Source organism: Hyla sarda, unplaced genomic scaffold, assembly GCF_029499605.1.
Source record: "Hyla sarda isolate aHylSar1 unplaced genomic scaffold, aHylSar1.hap1 scaffold_747, whole genome shotgun sequence".
NCBI classification, from domain to species: Eukaryota; Metazoa; Chordata; class Amphibia; order Anura; family Hylidae; genus Hyla; species Hyla sarda.
Window position 1 is genome coordinate 20,036 of NW_026610770.1, and position 20,933 is coordinate 40,968.

A 20,933-nucleotide genomic window follows, 5' to 3' on the forward strand; every position below is an offset into this window, starting at 1 on the left:
CACAAAATGGCATCCACAGAGATTTTGTTACCAGAGCTGCTGCGAGTAAAGACAAAAAGCTTCAGGGTGTCCGGATTATTGAGCACGTTCTAGACGATATTAAGCTGGTGGTAGTAAAGATGTATTCCCCTTTCGCCAACCTACACGATGTTGAGTTGTTTTTACAAGTCTATTTTAGTAAGGTTGAGTGCAGAGGAAAAATCATGAACAGCTGTGGCATCTGGACATCTAAGTGGAGATTTCAGGTTACATGCAAAAAAGATGACAGATTGCCAGGGGGAATTCAACTACCACCAGCTCGTTTTAAAATAAATAATATGTGTGGCGACCTCTTTTATGCGGGGATGCCAAGCTACTGCAGGAAGTGTCACAGATATGGACACACAAAAGAAAACTGTGAAAGTACATGCAAAAAATGTGGTAGCACACAGCACGAGACAGAGAAATGCACAAGAGGAGGGAGGTGCAATTTCTGTCAACAATTCGGTCACCTTTTCTCCTCTTGTCCCCACAGACATAGGACGGAGCAGCAGTGGCAACCCTGGAGGCAGCAAGGACAGCAACCGGGACACCAGCCGAGGCAAGCAGAGCCAGTGATTACCCCCCCACAAGAGGTAAGCGGTGAGATGGAGAAGGAGAAAGACCCCCCTCAGTCAAAAGGAGGGGACCCTAAAGAGCAGAGGATGGCCAAAAAACGTGCAAGTGGTGAAAAAACTGGCCCCCAGGAGCATGCTGGGTTAAGAGAGGAGCGGACGGCGGCCGAATCCGCTCCTCAGCAACCTCTGGCTCAGGGTCCCCCTGAGAGCGATGATCCGGGTGGAGAGGTGAAGGTTAAAAGGCGGAGGGGCTCCAGAAGACTCTATTCGGAGGCGGTCCAGGGGGAGCCGATGGAAGTACCTGCGGATGCAGGGAACCCAAGTGACGTTCCTCCACAGGTCCCCATAGGGGATACCCCCCCTCCTCCCTGCCAGGAGGAGGTTTCAGGGGTGACCGTCTCTGAGGTACCAGAGACGGAACTAAGTGAACACCCGACCCCTATGGAGGGGCAAGAGGTGGAAGAACCCAATGAGTCTGGAGCCCTGATTGCCAGGATGCCCGAGAACAACTATGCCTCAATCATGATGGAGGAGGGGGGTCGGCTGAGTGATGGTGCCTCCTCTCCTGCTTCCTCTATGCGTACAGTTGAGTCAGATTTTGGGGGGTATGAGGCTTCGGAGGGGGAATCAGAGGTGTAAGACGTTTTCTTGTACATTCCCATGGCTGAGTTGTCCGGTCTGTCCTTGAACGTGAGAAGTGTGAGCGCCAGAGTAAGAAGGGTTGCCCTATTTAATTACTTGTCGGTTTTTGCTGCTTCCGTCCTTTTCCTGCAGGAATGTGGCATCCCGCACAGATTAAATTATAAAGAATATGAAGATGATTGGGTGCACGGTCCATCAGTCTGGTCTGGATCAAATGAGTCCAGATCAGCAGGGGTCGCCATACTTTTTAAAGGGAACGTTTTAATTGAGAGTTTTAACGAAATTTTACCAGGCAGAATTTTATTGGTCAGCGCTTTTATTAATGGTATTAAATGGCAGTTTTTAAATTTTTATGGTTCTCCTGATAAGAATGAAAGAATAAAAATGTTGGAGATTTTACCCCTTTTTATTAACAATTCTAGTCCTCTTGTTTTATCAGGTGATTTTAATTGTATTTTAAGGGGAGAACGCCGTTTTTCGAACGCAGTGAGTAGGAACTATGATAAGACGTCTTTTATGTTAAAAAACTTGATTTTAGATTTTAATCTCACTGATGTTTTTAAAAAATGTAATTTTAACGTACCAGAGGAAGACGGTGTTACCTGGAGCAATGCAAGCTGTAGCTCCAGGATAGATTTTATTTTTTGTTCTTATCAAGTACTGCCTTTTAACTGTGATCTTTTTACCAATGTTTTTTCTGACCATAAATTATTGTATTTTAAAGTTAAAAGTGATTTTAAAAGGAGAACTGGTAGGAATGCCTGGAAGTTAAACGTGTCCCTTTTAGAAGATCCGCAGGTTTTATCAGATTTTATCACCTTTTACAAGGAATGCAGACGAGTTAAAGACCCCAACACTCCCACCAGTATCTGGTGGGAAAAAATGAAACTAAAAATAAAAGAATTTTTTATCCGTGTTGGGGTTAGGAAAGCTAAAGAAAAACGTGAATTTTATAATATCCTAAATACTCGTCTGCAAACCCTGTACAAATTCAGAGCACATGGGATGGAGGTGGAGAAGGAGGTACATGATCTTAAAAAAGAAATAACTAAGTGCCTGGAGCAGAAAGGAAAAGAAATTATCTTTAGGTCTCGAATACAGCATCTTGAGGAAAACGAGACCTGCTCCAGGTATTTTTTTAAGAAAATACATGAAAATAGAAGGTTAATAGAAAACATTGAAGGAGTGAATGATGTACAGGGTATTTTAAAAAAGGTGCAAGAGTTTTATGCGGATCTTTTTAATGTAAAACACATTGATGAATGTTTTATGAATGACTCGTTAAAGGAGATCACCAATTTTTTAGATCCTGTCTCACAGTCTTTTTTATTGCAGAATATTTCAGAGCAGGAGATTTTAGAGACCGTCAAGAGTTTTAAAACAGGTAAAGTGCCTGGGCCGGATGGTATACCCATTGAATTTTATGTTACTTTTTATGGTATTTTAAAAGAAGATTTGTTCTCCCTTTTTACGGAAGTCTTTAAGTCTAAAATCCTCCCAGGCTCATGGAAGAAGGGTGATGTCTCCCTGCTATTCAAAAAGGGAGACCGGTCGGAACTCAAAAACTGGAGACCAATCACCCTTCTGAACTGCGACTATAAAATAATGGCGAAACTGTGTGCTAACCGCTTAAAGAACGTAATCCATAAAATAATTCATACAAACCAAGTCTGTGGGGTGCCTGGGAGGAGTTTATGGGAGAACCTAAACCTTTTAAAGGATGTAATTAGCGACACCAAATTAAGAAAAGGAAAGCTGGCGGTTTTATCCATAGATTTTGAAAAAGCTTTCGACAGGGTGTCACATTTTTATCTTTTTAAGGTTTTAGAGAAAATGGGTATACCTGATGGCTTTTTATTGTCTCTTAGAGCTTTTTATGATAACTGTACTAGTAAAATTTTAGTAAATGGTTTTAAGACACAGGGCGTGATTTTAAATTCCGGAGTGAAGCAGGGGTGTCCCTTGTCCCCACTACTCTTCATTTGCGCAATAGAGCCTCTTTTATGTACAATACGAAAGGATAAGCAGATCCATGGAGTCCCCCTGCCAGGAGGAGGGGGACTAGAGGCGAAGGTAGTGGGGTACATGGACGATGTTGCGGTGTTTTGCAGGGACACCCCATCGCTTCAGAAGACGCTAAAACAGATTCAATATTTTAATTGTGCCTCCGGTTTTAAAGTCAATTTTAACAAAAGTAACATTTTAAACATAGGCGGAATGCCTTTGTATGATGTGCCCGTCCCTGTGTCTGAGTCGGTGCAGATTTTAGGTGTCTCCTTTGACGAGTCTAATAATGGTTTTAATAGCTGGGACTTGGTGGCTCAAAAAATAAATAAGAAAATATGTATGTGGAACATGCGAGAACTTACAATGGAAGGGAAGGTTTTAATTACAAAAATGGTGCTTTTACCTATTTTATTGTATTTAAGTCTGGTTTTCCCACCCCCCGAAATGGTTCTAAAGAAAATAACAAAAGCTTGTTTTACTTTCTTTTGGAGTTCTAAGAGCGAAAAATTAAAGAGACAAATTGTGATAAAACCGAACTCCAGGGGCGGTAAGGATTTTCCAGATTTTAAAGCTTTCCTTTTAATAAAGTTTTTTAGCATGTGTTTTACTACTGTTTTTAAAGATAGCTACTGGTCTTATTTTGTTCGTTTTAATACTGGTTATTTTATGCGGAGGAACGGCTGGTTTTCTACAGTTTTAAGTTGCCCTTATTCTTTGAATTTACCCCCTCAATACATGATTTTAGGAAAAATTTTAAACTTATATAATTTTAAAGGTAAAAGTGTTCAGGATCTGTGCAATAGCAAAAAACTACTAAAGGAAATAAAAGAAACCAGTACCGTGACTCCCATCAAAAATTTTAACGAACAGAAGTGTATACAGATTTGGAAGATGTTGAGTATTAATTATCTTTTTAATTCACAGAAGGACCTGGCCTGGAGCTGCGCACACGAGTGTCTTCCATGCCGGGCATTCCAGCACCGAAGAGGATTATCCAACTCTGCAACCTGCCCGAGGGAGGGATGCCGACAAGAGGAGACCGTGCACCATCTAATATGGACTTGTTTTTACTCGCAGAAAATATGGACAAAGATACTCCCTCTGGTAAAAAGGATAACTGGACTAAAAGACTTAAATATTGCAGTGGTTTTTTATGGTTGCCTGGAATGCCCAACACGGACTCAAGAGACTATTGCATGGAAGATCATAAACTGTGTGAAGGCAGCTCTGTGGAAGGCCAGGAATATTTTATTGTTCAAGCATGAGGTTTTATCTGTGAAGGACATTTTATCTATCTGTTTTTATGAAATGTACCAGTACTATCTTTTAGACAAGAAGAGATTTCCGCTTTTATCTAGAAAATGGTTTTTAAAAGAATGGAATTCTATCTTGTAAAGCCACCAAGTGCCCATTTTATGTTTTAATATGTTGTAAATATGTTATTTATATGTAACTGTATTTATTGACATATTTGCACAACTTTGTTAATATTATTTAATTTTTAATAAAGTTGCCCCCGTAAGGGTAGTCAAGTTAAAAAAAAAAATCTGTTCTTATCAGTTTAATATCTGATACGTCCCCTATCTGGGGACCATATATTAAATGGATTTTTGAGAACGGGGGCCGATTTCGAAGCTTGCTTCCGTCGCCCTATGCATTGACCCGATATGGCAGTATCTTCGGGTACAGTGCACCACCCCCTTACAGGGTTAAAAAGAAAGATTCCTACTTTCATTGCTACCTGCTTGCTGGCTAGCCAGCTAGCCAACCCTGTGGGCCTTGCTGCTGCTGCAGCCAAAAAACAAAAGGTGGTGCTGCTGCTGCTTCTGCTGCTTCTGCTTCTGCTTGTGTCTGGCTGCTGTTGGAGCGTCCAGGCACAGGACTTCTGCTGCTGCTGACTAAATGGCCTCCTTAATTGGATCATTTGAGTAGCCAGCACACCTGTGCAGGTAGGGCATGACATGATAGGCAGCTGCCTTGATAGCGGGTGGGTGCTGAATGTTCCTAATTGACAAAATAAGATTAATGCTTATGAAGAAATATAAAATCTCATCCCTTCCCCAATATCGCGCCACACCCCTACCCCTTAATTCCCTGGTTGAACTTGATGGACATATGTCTTTTTTCGACCGTACTAACTATGTAACTATGTAACATAACATGGGGGGGGGGGGGGGGTGGTCTCCTGGCTGTTCACACAGGTGTGTCATTGCTGTACATTGACCATGCATTGCTTCTGTGGTATTGCAAAGGCAAAGACAAATGCTTCCAGCCATCCATTGCACTAATGGATTGGTCATCAGCTGGCTGTCTATGTCCCGCATCAATATAGACCAAAGTACAGAGGGTTAGGCTATGCTATTGTGCACCTACCTGATGCATCAGAAGGTGCGAGGCCCTTGCTAAATTCTGTGCACAGACTTTGAGATCTATACTTTAGACTGTATCTAAACCTGCTCCAACATGGACTGACATTCTGGCCTACTTTCAGCCGATGCGACTTGTCTGTCGCTGAACAGTCGCTTTTTATGTATTCAGCACCTATGTATAATGTTGTAAAAATGCTCTAGAAGCTAAAGTCGCAGAAATGTCACACATATTTGGCCTGCAACTTTCTGTGCGACAAATTCAGACAGGAAAAATCAGTATAAATCCTTAGAAAATTATCCCCCAGTGTCTCCATCTGCTGGCGGTATTGAATAAGCATTGCTGCACTGATGGGGTATGCATTAGACGAAAAAAAAGAAGAAAAAGAAGAATAATACGCCCAGAAAAGAGGCGAAAAGGAGAAAAACGTAAAAAAACGTGAAAAAAAAGTAAGAGGAAGAGAAGGGAAAAAAAGGTGGAAATGGGTTTAAAAGTGATTTCGGCGGAGAAATATATATATATATATATATATATATATATATATATATATATATACGCGCACACACACACATATATATAAACGTATTCTCCGTTGAGATATTGCAGCCGCTGCTGTGTCCAGGCCCAGGAGCCTTAGCACTGTGCTGTGATGTCACTCAATACCACTGACATCACTAGGTGTAAACAACATCTCTCCTTTGCTGTGTATGTGACTATGGAGCTGTTTGGTGATGTCGTCTATTATGGCCTTCATAGAAGCAACAGGAGATTGTTGCATCCATCTAGAACCCTCAGAAATACAGTGCTATGATGTCACTCACTTCCACAGGCCTTGCAGAGTGTAAACAACAACAACCCAGCTTTGTTGTGTATGTAACCATAGGGATTTGTGATGTCACCTAGAACCTTCACAGCAGCGACAGCTTTATGAGGAGCATCAGCACTGCTCTGCCTGAGCAGAACCATCACCGCCATAGGTTGTCAAATAACCCGGGTTTAACCCACACAGGTAAGTCCAATGGGGTGCAGGCATGTCCTCTATGCTTACAGCTTCCCGTGGGTGTTGGTTTGATACCGTTTGGGGACAGCCAAGGAGGCATCTGCAGGCAACAAAGGTAGGTGTGTGCTTGTGTGTGTGTTTCCTATGCAGATCCTAAGCCCAGTGTCACATGCAAGTAGGAGGAGTAAGAAGGGTTCCTGGCAAATCCGGGTTATGGATTGCATTTAAAAAGGCCCCGTGGGAGTGCAATGGGCCCCTGTCTTGCTGCTTAGCAATAATGGTATGGGTTTAGGTTCTGCTGTGTGTACTGGTGGTTGACTGCCCCCCAGCCCAGAGTGTGCATGGAAAATTGTCTGGCAGCCTCCCTGACAGCAAGCAGTGATAGTGCCCATGAAGGGCACCTTGTTGGGCCCGCCCCTTTCACGGTTATCGCTTCTCGGCCTTTTGGCTAAGATCAAGTGTAGTATCTGTTCTTATCAGTTTAATATCTGATACGTCCCCTATCTGGGGACCATATATTAAATGGATTTTTGAGAACGGGGGCCGATTTCGAAGCTTGCTTCCGTCGCCCTATGCATTGACCCGATATGGCAGTATCTTCGGGTACAGTGCACCACCCCCTTACAGGGTTAAAAAGAAAGATTCCTACTTTCATTGCTACCTGCTTGCTGGCTAGCCAGCTAGCCAGCCCTGTGGGCCTTGCTGCTGCTGCAGCCAAAAAACAAAAGGTGGTGCTGCTGCTGCTTCTGCTGCTTCTGCTTCTGCTTGTGTCTGGCCGCTGTTGGAGCGTCCAGGCACAGGACTTCTGCTGCTGCTGACTAAATGGCCTCCTTAATTGGATCATTTGAGTAGCCAGCACACCTGTGCAGGTAGGGCATGACATGATAGGCAGCTGCCTTGATAGCGGGTGGGTGCTGAATGTTCCTAATTGACAAAATAAGATTAATGCTTATGAAGAAATATAAAATCTCATCCCTTCCCCAATATCGCGCCACACCCCTACCCCTTAATTCCCTGGTTGAACTTGATGGACATATGTCTTTTTTCGACCGTACTAACTATGTAACTATGTAACATAACATGGGGGGGGGGGGGGGTCTCCTGGCTGTTCACACAGGTGTGTCATTGCTGTACATTGACCATGCATTGCTTCTGTGGTATTGCAAAGGCAAAGACAAATGCTTCCAGCCATCCATTGCACTAATGGATTGGTCATCAGCTGGCTGTCTATGTCCCGCATCAATATAGACCAAAGTACAGAGGGTTAGGCTATGCTATTGTGCACCTACCTGATGCATCAGAAGGTGCGAGGCCCTTGCTAAATTCTGTGCACAGACTTTGAGATCTATACTTTAGACTGTATCTAAACCTGCTCCAACATGGACTGACATTCTGGCCTACTTTCAGCCGATGCGACTTGTCTGTCGCTGAACAGTCGCTTTTTATGTATTCAGCACCTATGTATAATGTTGTAAAAATGCTCTAGAAGCTAAAGTCGCAGAAATGTCACACATATTTGGCCTGCAACTTTCTGTGCGACAAATTCAGACAGGAAAAATCAGTATAAATCCTTAGAAAATTATCCCCCAGTGTCTCCATCTGCTGGCGGTATTGAATAAGCATTGCTGCACTGATGGGGTATGCATTAGACGAAAAAAAAGAAGAAAAAGAAGAATAATACGCCCAGAAAAGAGGCGAAAAGGAGAAAAACGTAAAAAAACGTGAAAAAAAAGTAAGAGGAAGAGAAGGGAAAAAAAGGTGGAAATGGGTTTAAAAGTGATTTCGGCGGAGAAATATATATATATATATATATATATATATATATACGCGCACACACACACATATATATAAACGTATTCTCCGTTGAGATATTGCAGCCGCTGCTGTGTCCAGGCCCAGGAGCCTTAGCACTGTGCTGTGATGTCACTCAATACCACTGACATCACTAGGTGTAAACAACATCTCTCCTTTGCTGTGTATGTGACTATGAGCTGTTTGGTAATGTCGTCTATTATGGCCTTCATAGAAGCAACAGGAGATTGTTGCATCCATCTAGAACCCTCAGAACTACAGTGCTATGATGTCACTCACTTCCACAGGCCTTGCAGAGTGTAAACAACAACAACCCAGCTTTGTTGTGTATGTAACCATAGGGATTTGTGATGTCACCTAGAACCTTCACAGCAGCGACAGCTTTATGAGGAGCATCAGCACTGCTCTGCCTGAGCAGAACCATCACCGCCATAGGTTGTCAAATAACCCGGGTTTAACCCACACAGGTAAGTCCAATGGGGTGCAGGCATGTCCTCTATGCTTACAGCTTCCCGTGGGTGTTGGTTTGATACCGTTTGGGGACAGCCAAGGAGGCATCTGCAGGCAACAAAGGTAGGTGTGTGCTTGTGTGTGTGTTTCCTATGCAGATCCTAAGCCCAGTGTCACATGCAAGTAGGAGGAGTAAGAAGGGTTCCTGGCAAATCCGGGTTATGGATTGCATTTAAAAAGGCCCCGTGGGAGTGCAATGGGCCCCTGTCTTGCTGCTTAGCAATAATGGTATGGGTTTAGGTTCTGCTGTGTGTACTGGTGGTTGACTGCCCCCCAGCCCAGAGTGTGCATGGAAAATTGTCTGGCAGCCTCCCTGACAGCAAGCAGTGATAGTGCCCATGAAGGGCACCTTGTTGGGCCCGCCCCTTTCACGGTTATCGCTTCTCGGCCTTTTGGCTAAGATCAAGTGTAGTATCTGTTCTTATCAGTTTAATATCTGATACGTCCCCTATCTGGGGACCATATATTAAATGGATTTTTGAGAACGGGGGCCAATTTCGAAGCTTGCTTCCGTCGCCCTATGCATTGACCCGATATGGCAGTATCTTCGGGTACAGTGCACCACCCCCTTACAGGGTTAAAAAGAAAGATTCCTACTTTCATTGCTACCTGCTTGCTGGCTAGCCAGCTAGCCAGCCCTGTGGGCCTTGCTGCTGCTGCAGCCAAAAAACAAAAGGTGGTGCTGCTGCTGCTTCTGCTTCTGCTTGTGTCTGGCCGCTGTTGGAGCGTCCAGGCACAGGACTTCTGCTGCTGCTGACTAAATGGCCTCCTTAATTGGATCATTTGAGTAGCCAGCACACCTGTGCAGGTAGGGCATGACATGATAGGCAGCTGCCTTGATAGCGGGTGGGTGCTGAATGTTCCTAATTGACAAAATAAGATTAATGCTTATGAAGAAATATAAAATCTCATCCCTTCCCCAATATCGCGCCACACCCCTACCCCTTAATTCCCTGGTTGAACTTGATGGACATATGTCTTTTTTCGACCGTACTAACTATGTAACTATGTAACATAACATGGGGGGGGGGGGGGGGGTCTCCTGGCTGTTCACACAGGTGTGTCATTGCTGTACATTGACCATGCATTGCTTCTGTGGTATTGCAAAGGCAAAGACAAATGCTTCCAGCCATCCATTGCACTAATGGATTGGTCATCAGCTGGCTGTCTATGTCCCGCATCAATATAGACCAAAGTACAGAGGGTTAGGCTATGCTATTGTGCACCTACCTGATGCATCAGAAGGTGCGAGGCCCTTGCTAAATTCTGTGCACAGACTTTGAGATCTATACTTTAGACTGTATCTAAACCTGCTCCAACATGGACTGACATTCTGGCCTACTTTCAGCCGATGCGACTTGTCTGTCGCTGAACAGTCGCTTTTTATGTATTCATCACCTATGTATAATGTTGTAAAAATGCTCTAGAAGCTAAAGTCGCAGAAATGTCACACATATTTGGCCTGCAACTTTCTGTGCGACAAATTCAGACAGGAAAAATCAGTATAAATCCTTAGAAAATTATCCCCCAGTGTCTCCATCTGCTGGCGGTATTGAATAAGCATTGCTGCACTGATGGGGTATGCATTAGACGAAAAAAAAGAAGAAAAAGAAGAATAATACGCCCAGAAAAGAGGCGAAAAGGAGAAAAACGTAAAAAAACGTGAAAAAAAAGTAAGAGGAAGAGAAGGGAAAAAAAGGTGGAAATGGGTTTAAAAGTGATTTCGGCGGAGAAATATATATATATATATATATATATATATATATATATACGCGCACACACACACATATATATAAACGTATTCTCCGTTGAGATATTGCAGCCGCTGCTGTGTCCAGGCCCAGGAGCCTTAGCACTGTGCTGTGATGTCACTCAATACCACTGACATCACTAGGTGTAAACAACATCTCTCCTTTGCTGTGTATGTGACTATGGAGCTGTTTGGTGATGTCGTCTATTATGGCCTTCATAGAAGCAACAGGAGATTGTTGCATCCATCTAGAACCCTCAGAACTACAGTGCTATGATGTCACTCACTTCCACAGGCCTTGCAGAGTGTAAACAACAACAACCCAGCTTTGTTGTGTATGTAACCATAGGGATTTGTGATGTCACCTAGAACCTTCACAGCAGCGACAGCTTTATGAGGAGCATCAGCACTGCTCTGCCTGAGCAGAACCATCACCGCCATAGGTTGTCAAATAACCCGGGTTTAACCCACACAGGTAAGTCCAATGGGGTGCAGGCATGTCCTCTATGCTTACAGCTTCCCGTGGGTGTTGGTTTGATACCGTTTGGGGACAGCCAAGGAGGCATCTGCAGGCAACAAAGGTAGGTGTGTGCTTGTGTGTGTGTTTCCTATGCAGATCCTAAGCCCAGTGTCACATGCAAGTAGGAGGAGTAAGAAGGGTTCCTGGCAAATCCGGGTTATGGATTGCATTTAAAAAGGCCCCGTGGGAGTGCAATGGGCCCCTGTCTTGCTGCTTAGCAATAATGGTATGGGTTTAGGTTCTGCTGTGTGTACTGGTGGTTGACTGCCCCCCAGCCCAGAGTGTGCATGGAAAATTGTCTGGCAGCCTCCCTGACAGCAAGCAGTGATAGTGCCCATGAAGGGCACCTTGTTGGGCCCGCCCCTTTCACGGTTATCGCTTCTCGGCCTTTTGGCTAAGATCAAGTGTAGTATCTGTTCTTATCAGTTTAATATCTGATACGTCCCCTATCTGGGGACCATATATTAAATGGATTTTTGAGAACGGGGGCCGATTTCGAAGCTTGCTTCCGTCGCCCTATGCATTGACCCGATATGGCAGTATCTTCGGGTACAGTGCACCACCCCCTTACAGGGTTAAAAAGAAAGATTCCTACTTTCATTGCTACCTGCTTGCTGGCTAGCCAGCTAGCCAGCCCTGTGGGCCTTGCTGCTGCTGCAGCCAAAAAACAAAAGGTGGTGCTGCTGCTGCTTCTGCTGCTTCTGCTTCTGCTTGTGTCTGGCCGCTGTTGGAGCGTCCAGGCACAGGACTTCTGCTGCTGCTGACTAAATGGCCTCCTTAATTGGATCATTTGAGTAGCCAGCACACCTGTGCAGGTAGGGCATGACATGATAGGCAGCTGCCTTGATAGCGGGTGGGTGCTGAATGTTCCTAATTGACAAAATAAGATTAATGCTTATGAAGAAATATAAAATCTCATCCCTTCCCCAATATCGCGCCACACCCCTACCCCTTAATTCCCTGGTTGAACTTGATGGACATATGTCTTTTTTCGACCGTACTAACTATGTAACTATGTAACATAACATGGGGGGGGGGGGGGGTCTCCTGGCTGTTCACACAGGTGTGTCATTGCTGTACATTGACCATGCATTGCTTCTGTGGTATTGCAAAGGCAAAGACAAATGCTTCCAGCCATCCATTGCACTAATGGATTGGTCATCAGCTGGCTGTCTATGTCCCGCATCAATATAGACCAAAGTACAGAGGGTTAGGCTATGCTATTGTGCACCTACCTGATGCATCAGAAGGTGCGAGGCCCTTGCTAAATTCTGTGCACAGACTTTGAGATCTATACTTTAGACTGTATCTAAACCTGCTCCAACATGGACTGACATTCTGGCCTACTTTCAGCCGATGCGACTTGTCTGTCGCTGAACAGTCGCTTTTTATGTATTCAGCACCTATGTATAATGTTGTAAAAATGCTCTAGAAGCTAAAGTCGCAGAAATGTCACACATATTTGGCCTGCAACTTTCTGTGCGACAAATTCAGACAGGAAAAATCAGTATAAATCCTTAGAAAATTATCCCCCAGTGTCTCCATCTGCTGGCGGTATTGAATAAGCATTGCTGCACTGATGGGGTATGCATTAGACGAAAAAAAAGAAGAAAAAGAAGAATAATACGCCCAGAAAAGAGGCGAAAAGGAGAAAAACGTAAAAAAACGTGAAAAAAAAGTAAGAGGAAGAGAAGGGAAAAAAAGGTGGAAATGGGTTTAAAAGTGATTTCGGCGGAGAAATATATATATATATATATATATATATATATATATATATATATATATACGCGCACACACACACATGTATATAAACGTATTCTCCGTTGAGATATTGCAGCCGCTGCTGTGTCCAGGCCCAGGAGCCTTAGCACTGTGCTGTGATGTCACTCAATACCACTGACATCACTAGGTGTAAACAACATCTCTCCTTTGCTGTGTATGTGACTATGGAGCTGTTTGGTGATGTCGTCTATTATGGCCTTCATAGAAGCAACAGGAGATTGTTGCATCCATCTAGAACCCTCAGAACTACAGTGCTATGATGTCACTCACTTCCACAGGTCTTGCAGAGTGTAAACAAGAACAACCCAGCTTTGTTGTGTATGTAACCATAGGGATTTGTGATGTCACCTAGAACCTTCACAGCAGCGACAGCTTTATGAGGAGCATCAGCACTGCTCTGCCTGAGCAGAACCATCACCGCCATAGGTTGTCAAATAACCCGGGTTTAACCCACACAGGTAAGTCCAATGGGGTGCAGGCATGTCCTCTATGCTTACAGCTTCCCGTGGGTGTTGGTTTGATACCGTTTGGGGACAGCCAAGGAGGCATCTGCAGGCAACAAAGGTAGGTGTGTGCTTGTGTGTGTGTTTCCTATGCAGATCCTAAGCCCAGTGTCACATGCAAGTAGGAGGAGTAAGAAGGGTTCCTGGCAAATCCGGGTTATGGATTGCATTTAAAAAGGCCCCGTGGGAGTGCAATGGGCCCCTGTCTTGCTGCTTAGCAATAATGGTATGGGTTTAGGTTCTGCTGTGTGTACTGGTGGTTGACTGCCCCCCAGCCCAGAGTGTGCATGGAAAATTGTCTGGCAGCCTCCCTGACAGCAAGCAGTGATAGTGCCCATGAAGGGCACCTTGTTGGGCCCGCCCCTTTCACGGTTATCGCTTCTCGGCCTTTTGGCTAAGATCAAGTGTAGTATCTGTTCTTATCAGTTTTCATGCTGGTGGGGATGGGTGCTGCATGGAGGATGCAGGTGTACCAGGGCTTTCCGGGGCTGGTTCTGAGGAATCAGCTCGACGGCTGCCCCGATGTGACCTGTTCCCTCCGGGTCTCGCCATGAGGCTGAGAGGGTCTAGAGCCGAGGTACTTTGTGCCTCGGGGAGTGGTGACCCCGAGGTGCCGAAACTCACTGGGAGAATAGGCTCACTGAGTTGAAGCACGGGCACCATAATCTCTTCACCTTGTGGCACTCACCTCTTGATTCCCGGCCTTCTGGCTAGGATCAGAGAAATTTTTATAGATCCGGCCGGATGTCCGGGCAGTATATCTGCACACATTCACTTATTTATTTCTTTTTTGTCTCACTGTGTCACTTTTTGCGTGTTGTGTGTTCACAGGATTTGTCAGGATGCGGTAGCCCTTCTGGGTGTCCCTCCTGGCGGTCTAGGGGAGGTGTGTGTGGCCATTAGGTTCCGCACCTCCCTGCAAACACCCCGGGTACTCCTGCTTTGGCAGGGTACCTACCGTAATCGGCTCTGCGGGCAGATACCTTGGCTAACGCCAAGGGGGATGCCGGGAGCATTTGTGGTCCCCTAGTAGCTTCGGCGAAAAGGGACATCGAACCTGGAACCTCGCAGGTACCTTTTGGTCCGGAGGCGAAGGGTAAGGTTTGTTGGGGGGCCTCTCTCCTATCGGAGAAGGGCTTGCGATAGACCGCATCCTTTGTGCACGTTTTTTTAGTGTAACACGTTTGCACTTTTTCTTGCACTTTGGGTGAATCGAAAGCACGTTCCTCGGCTTTAGATAAAAAAAAAAAAAAAAAAAAAAAAAATCTGTTCTTATCAGTTTAATATCTGATACGTCCCCTATCTGGGGACCATATATTAAATGGATTTTTGAGAACGGGGGCCAATTTCGAAGCTTGCTTCCGTCGCCCTATGCATTGACCCGATATGGCAGTATCTTCGGGTACAGTGCACCACCCCCTTACAGGGTTAAAAAGAAAGATTCCTACTTTCATTGCTACCTGCTTGCTGGCTAGCCAGCTAGCCAGCCCTGTGGGCCTTGCTGCTGCTGCAGCCAAAAAACAAAAGGTGGTGCTGCTGCTGCTTCTGCTTCTGCTTGTGTCTGGCCGCTGTTGGAGCGTCCAGGCACAGGACTTCTGCTGCTGCTGACTAAATGGCCTCCTTAATTGGATCATTTGAGTAGCCAGCACACCTGTGCAGGTAGGGCATGACATGATAGGCAGCTGCCTTGATAGCGGGTGGGTGCTGAATGTTCCTAATTGACAAAATAAGATTAATGCTTATGAAGAAATATAAAATCTCATCCCTTCCCCAATATCGCGCCACACCCCTACCCCTTAATTCCCTGGTTGAACTTGATGGACATATGTCTTTTTTCGACCGTACTAACTATGTAACTATGTAACATAACATGGGGGGGGGGGAAAGGGGGTCTCCTGGCTGTTCACACAGGTGTGTCATTGCTGTACATTGACCATGCATTGCTTCTGTGGTATTGCAAAGGCAAAGACAAATGCTTCCAGCCATCCATTGCACTAATGGATTGGTCATCAGCTGGCTGTCTATGTCCCGCATCAATATAGACCAAAGTACAGAGGGTTAGGCTATGCTATTGTGCACCTACCTGATGCATCAGAAGGTGCGAGGCCCTTGCTAAATTCTGTGCACAGACTTTGAGATCTATACTTTAGACTGTATCTAAACCTGCTCCAACATGGACTGACATTCTGGCCTACTTTCAGCCGATGCGACTTGTCTGTCGCTGAACAGTCGCTTTTTATGTATTCAGCACCTATGTATAATGTTGTAAAAATGCTCTAGAAGCTAAAGTCGCAGAAATGTCACACATATTTGGCCTGCAACTTTCTGTGCGACAAATTCAGACAGGAAAAATCAGTATAAATCCTTAGAAAATTATCCCCCAGTGTCTCCATCTGCTGGCGGTATTGAATAAGCATTGCTGCACTGATGGGGTATGCATTAGACGAAAAAAAAGAAGAAAAAGAAGAATAATACGCCCAGAAAAGAGGCGAAAAGGAGAAAAACGTAAAAAAAACGTGAAAAAAAAGGAAGAGGAAGAGAAGGGAAAAAAAGGTGGAAATGGGTTTAAAAGTGATTTCGGCGGAGAAATATATATATATATATATATATATATATATATATACGCGCACACACACACATATATATAAACGTATTCTCCGTTGAGATATTGCAGCCGCTGCTGTGTCCAGGCCCAGGAGCCTTAGCACTGTGCTGTGATGTCACTCAATACCACTGACATCACTAGGTGTAAACAACATCTCTCCTTTGCTGTGTATGTGACTATGGAGCTGTTTGGTGATGTCGTCTATTATGGCCTTCATAGAAGCAACAGGAGATTGTTGCATCCATCTAGAACCCTCAGAACTACAGTGCTATGATGTCACTCACTTCCACAGGCCTTGCAGAGTGTAAACAACAACAACCCAGCTTTGTTGTGTATGTAACCATAGGGATTTGTGATGTCACCTAGAACCTTCACAGCAGCGACAGCTTTATGAGGAGCATCAGCACTGCTCTGCCTGAGCAGAACCATCACCGCCATAGGTTGTCAAATAACCCGGGTTTAACCCACACAGGTAAGTCCAATGGGGTGCAGGCATGTCCTCTATGCTTACAGCTTCCCGTGGGTGTTGGTTTGATACCGTTTGGGGACAGCCAAGGAGGCATCTGCAGGCAACAAAGGTAGGTGTGTGCTTGTGTGTGTGTTTCCTATGCAGATCCTAAGCCCAGTGTCACATGCAAGTAGGAGGAGTAAGAAGGGTTCCTGGCAAATCCGGGTTATGGATTGCATTTAAAAAGGCCCCGTGGGAGTGCAATGGGCCCCTGTCTTGCTGCTTAGCAATAATGGTATGGGTTTAGGTTCTGCTGTGTGTACTGGTGGTTGACTGCCCCCCAGCCCAGAGTGTGCATGGAAAATTGTCTGGCAGCCTCCCTGACAGCAAGCAGTGATAGTGCCCATGAAGGGCACCTTGTTGGGCCCGCCCCTTTCACGGTTATCGCTTCTCGGCCTTTTGGCTAAGATCAAGTGTAGTATCTGTTCTTATCAGTTTAATATCTGATACGTCCCCTATCTGGGGACCATATATTAAATGGATTTTTGAGAACGGGGGCCGATTTCGAAGCTTGCTTCCGTCGCCCTATGCATTGACCCGATATGGCAGTATCTTCGGGTACAGTGCACCACCCCCTTACAGGGTTAAAAAGAAAGATTCCTACTTTCATTGCTACCTGCTTGCTGGCTAGCCAGCTAGCCAGCCCTGTGGGCCTTGCTGCTGCTGCAGCCAAAAAACAAAAGGTGGTGCTGCTGCTGCTTCTGCTTCTGCTTGTGTCTGGCCGCTGTTGGAGCGTCCAGGCACAGGACTTCTGCTGCTGCTGACTAAATGGCCTCCTTAATTGGATCATTTGAGTAGCCAGCACACCTGTGCAGGTAGGGCATGACATGATAGGCAGCTGCCTTGATAGTGGGTGGGTGCTGAATGTTCCTAATTGACAAAATAAGATTAATGCTTATGAAGAAATATAAAATCTCATCCCTTCCCCAATATCGCGCCACACCCCTACCCCTTAATTCCCTGGTTGAACTTGATGGACATATGTCTTTTTTCGACCGTACTAACTATGTAACTATGTAACATAACATGGGGGGGGGGGGGGTCTCCTGGCTGTTCACACAGGTGTGTCATTGCTGTACATTGACCATGCATTGCTTCTGTGGTATTGCAAAGGCAAAGACAAATGCTTCCAGCCATCCATTGCACTAATGGATTGGTCATCAGCTGGCTGTCTATGTCCCGCATCAATATAGACCAAAGTACAGAGGGTTAGGCTATGCTATTGTGCACCTACCTGATGCATCAGAAGGTGCGAGGCCCTTGCTAAATTCTGTGCACAGACTTTGAGATCTATACTTTAGACTGTATCTAAACCTGCTCCAACATGGACTGACATTCTGGCCTACTTTCAGCCGATGCGACTTGTCTGTCGCTGAACAGTCGCTTTTTATGTATTCAGCACCTATGTATAATGTTGTAAAAATGCTCTAGAAGCTAAAGTCGCAGAAATGTCACACATATTTGGCCTGCAACTTTCTGTGCGACAAATTCAGACAGGAAAAATCAGTATAAATCCTTAGAAAATTATCCCCCAGTGTCTCCATCTGCTGGCGGTATTGAATAAGCATTGCTGCACTGATGGGGTATGCATTAGACGAAAAAAAAGAAGAAAAAGAAGAATAATACGCCCAGAAAAGAGGCGAAAAGGAGAAAAACGTAAAAAAACGTGAAAAAAAAGTAAGAGGAAGAGAAGGGAAAAAAAGGTGGAAATGGGTTTAAAAGTGATTTCGGTGGAGAAATATATATATATATATATATATATATATATATATATATACGCGCACACACACACATATATATAAACGTATTCTCCGTTGAGATATTGCAGCCGCTGCTGTGTCCAGGCCCAGGAGCCTTAGCACTGTGCTGTGATGTCACTCAATACCACTGACATCACTAGGTGTAAACAACATCTCTCCTTTGCTGTGTATGTGACTATGAGCTGTTTGGTGATGTCGTCTATTATGGCCTTCATAGAAGCAACAGGAGATTGTTGCATCCATCTAGAACCCTCAGAACTACAGTGCTATGATGTCACTCACTTCCACAGGCCTTGCAGAGTGTAAACAACAACAACCCAGCTTTGTTGTGTATGTAACCATAGGGATTTGTGATGTCACCTAGAACCTTCACAGCAGCGACAGCTTTATGAGGAGCATCAGCACTGCTCTGCCTGAGCAGAACCATCACCGCCATAGGTTGTCAAATAACCCGGGTTTAACCCACACAGGTAAGTCCAATGGGGTGCAGGCATGTCCTCTATGCTTACAGCTTCCCGTGGGTGTTGGTTTGATACCGTTTGGGGACAGCCAAGGAGGCATCTGCAGGCAACAAAGGTAGGTGTGTGCTTGTGTGTGTGTTTCCTATGCAGATCCTAAGCCCAGTGTCACATGCAAGTAGGAGGAGTAAGAAGGGTTCCTGGCAAATCCGGGTTATGGATTGCATTTAAAAAGGCCCCGTGGGAGTGCAATGGGCCCCTGTCTTGCTGCTTAGCAATAATGGTATGGGTTTAGGTTCTGCTGTGTGTACTGGTGGTTGACTGCCCCCCAGCCCAGAGTGTGCATGGAAAATTGTCTGGCAGCCTCCCTGACAGCAAGCAGTGATAGTGCCCATGAAGGGCACCTTGTTGGGCCCGCCCCTTTCACGGTTATCGCTTCTCGGCCTTTTGGCTAAGATCAAGTGTAGTATCTGTTCTTATCAGTTTAATATCTGATACGTCCCCTATCTGGGGACCATATATTAAATGGATTTTTGAGAACGGGGGCCAATTTCGAAGCTTGCTTCCGTCGCCCTATGCATTGACCCGATATGGCAGTATCTTCGGGTACAGTGCACCACCCCCTTACAGGGTTAAAAAGAAAGATTCCTACTTTCATTGCTACCTGCTTGCTGGCTAGCCAGCTAGCCAGCCCTGTGGGCCTTGCTGCTGCTGCAGCCAAAAAACAAAAGGTGGTGCTGCTGCTGCTTCTGCTTCTGCTTGTGTCTGGCCGCTGTTGGAGCGTCCAGGCACAGGACTTCTGCTGCTGCTGACTAAATGGCCTCCTTAATTGGATCATTTGAGTAGCCAGCACACCTGTGCAGGTAGGGCATGACATGATAGGCAGCTGCCTTGATAGCGGGTGGGTGCTGAATGTTCCTAATTGACAAAATAAGATTAATGCTTATGAAGAAATATAAAATCTCATCCCTTCCCCAATATCGCGCCACACCCCTACCCCTTAATTCCCTGGTTGAACTTGATGGACATATGTCTTTTTTCGACCGTACTAACTATGTAACTATGTAACATAACATGGGGGGGGGGGGGGGGGGGTCTCCTGGCTGTTCACACAGGTGTGTCATTGCTGTACATTGACCATGCATTGCTTCTGTGGTATTGCAAAGGCAAAGACAAATGCTTCCAGCCATCCATTGCACTAATGGATTGGTCATCAGCTGGCTGTCTATGTCCCGCATCAATATAGACCAAAGTACAGAGGGTTAGGCTATGCTATTGTGCACCTACCTGATGCATCAGAAGGTGCGAGGCCCTTGCTAAATTCTGTGCACAGACTTTGAGATCTATACTTTAGACTGTATCTAAACCTGCTCCAACATGGACTGACATTCTGGCCTACTTTCAGCCGATGCGACTTGTCTGTCGCTGAACAGTCGCTTTTTATGTATTCATCACCTATGTATAATGTTGTAAAAATGCTCTAGAAGCTAAAGTCGCAGAAATGTCACACATATTTGGCCTGCAACTTTCTGTGCGACAAATTCAGACAGGAAAAATCAGTATAAATCCTTAGAAAATTATCCCCCAGTGTCTCCATCTGCTGGCGGTATTGAATAAGCATTGCTGCACTGATGGGGTATGCATTAGACGAAAAAAAAGAAGAAAAAGAAGAATAATACGCCCAGAAAAGAGGCGAAAAGGAGAAAAACGTAAAAAAACGTGAAAAAAAAGTAAGAGGAAGAGAAGGGAAAAAAAGGTGGAAATGGGTTTAAAAGTGATTTCGGCGGAGAAATATATATATATATATATATATATATATATATATATATATATATATATACGCGCACACACACACATATATATAAACGTATTCTCCGTTGAGATATTGCAGCCGCTGCTGTGTCCAGGCCCAGGAGCCTTAGCACTGTGCTGTGATGTCACTCAATACCACTGACATCACTAGGTGTAAACAACATCTCTCCTTTGCTGTGTATGTGACTATGGAGCTGTTTGGTGATGTCGTCTATTATGGCCTTCATAGAAGCAACAGGAGATTGTTGCATCCATCTAGAACCCTCAGAACTACAGTGCTATGATGTCACTCACTTCCACA

The 20,933-nt window shown here is 44.9% G+C and overlaps 6 non-coding genes and 2 pseudogenes across 6 annotated transcripts; all 8 read left to right on the forward strand.

Moving 5' to 3' along the window:
- The first annotated feature begins 4,739 nt into the window (after nucleotides 1-4,739).
- Nucleotides 4,740-4,944, forward strand: LOC130345171 (U2 spliceosomal RNA; annotated as a pseudogene).
- A 2,096-nt stretch (nucleotides 4,945-7,040) lies between these two features.
- Nucleotides 7,041-7,231, forward strand: LOC130345191 (U2 spliceosomal RNA). The gene has a single exon (XR_008883933.1). It is a non-coding gene; the product is annotated as a U2 spliceosomal RNA (small nuclear RNA).
- A 2,079-nt stretch (nucleotides 7,232-9,310) lies between these two features.
- On the forward strand, nucleotides 9,311-9,501 carry LOC130345160 (U2 spliceosomal RNA). The gene has a single exon (XR_008883917.1). It is a non-coding gene; the product is annotated as a U2 spliceosomal RNA (small nuclear RNA).
- A 2,077-nt stretch (nucleotides 9,502-11,578) lies between these two features.
- On the forward strand, nucleotides 11,579-11,769 carry LOC130345192 (U2 spliceosomal RNA). Its single transcript, XR_008883934.1, has one exon. It is a non-coding gene; the product is annotated as a U2 spliceosomal RNA (small nuclear RNA).
- A 2,094-nt stretch (nucleotides 11,770-13,863) lies between these two features.
- Nucleotides 13,864-14,023, forward strand: LOC130345183 (U2 spliceosomal RNA; annotated as a pseudogene).
- A 692-nt stretch (nucleotides 14,024-14,715) lies between these two features.
- Nucleotides 14,716-14,907, forward strand: LOC130345172 (U2 spliceosomal RNA). Its single transcript, XR_008883925.1, has one exon. It is a non-coding gene; the product is annotated as a U2 spliceosomal RNA (small nuclear RNA).
- Nucleotides 14,908-16,985: 2,078 nt separating this feature from the next.
- LOC130345193 (U2 spliceosomal RNA) lies at nucleotides 16,986-17,176 on the forward strand. The gene has a single exon (XR_008883935.1). It is a non-coding gene; the product is annotated as a U2 spliceosomal RNA (small nuclear RNA).
- Nucleotides 17,177-19,251: 2,075 nt separating this feature from the next.
- LOC130345197 (U2 spliceosomal RNA) lies at nucleotides 19,252-19,442 on the forward strand. Its single transcript, XR_008883939.1, has one exon. It is a non-coding gene; the product is annotated as a U2 spliceosomal RNA (small nuclear RNA).
- The last annotated feature ends 1,491 nt before the right edge of the window (nucleotides 19,443-20,933 follow it).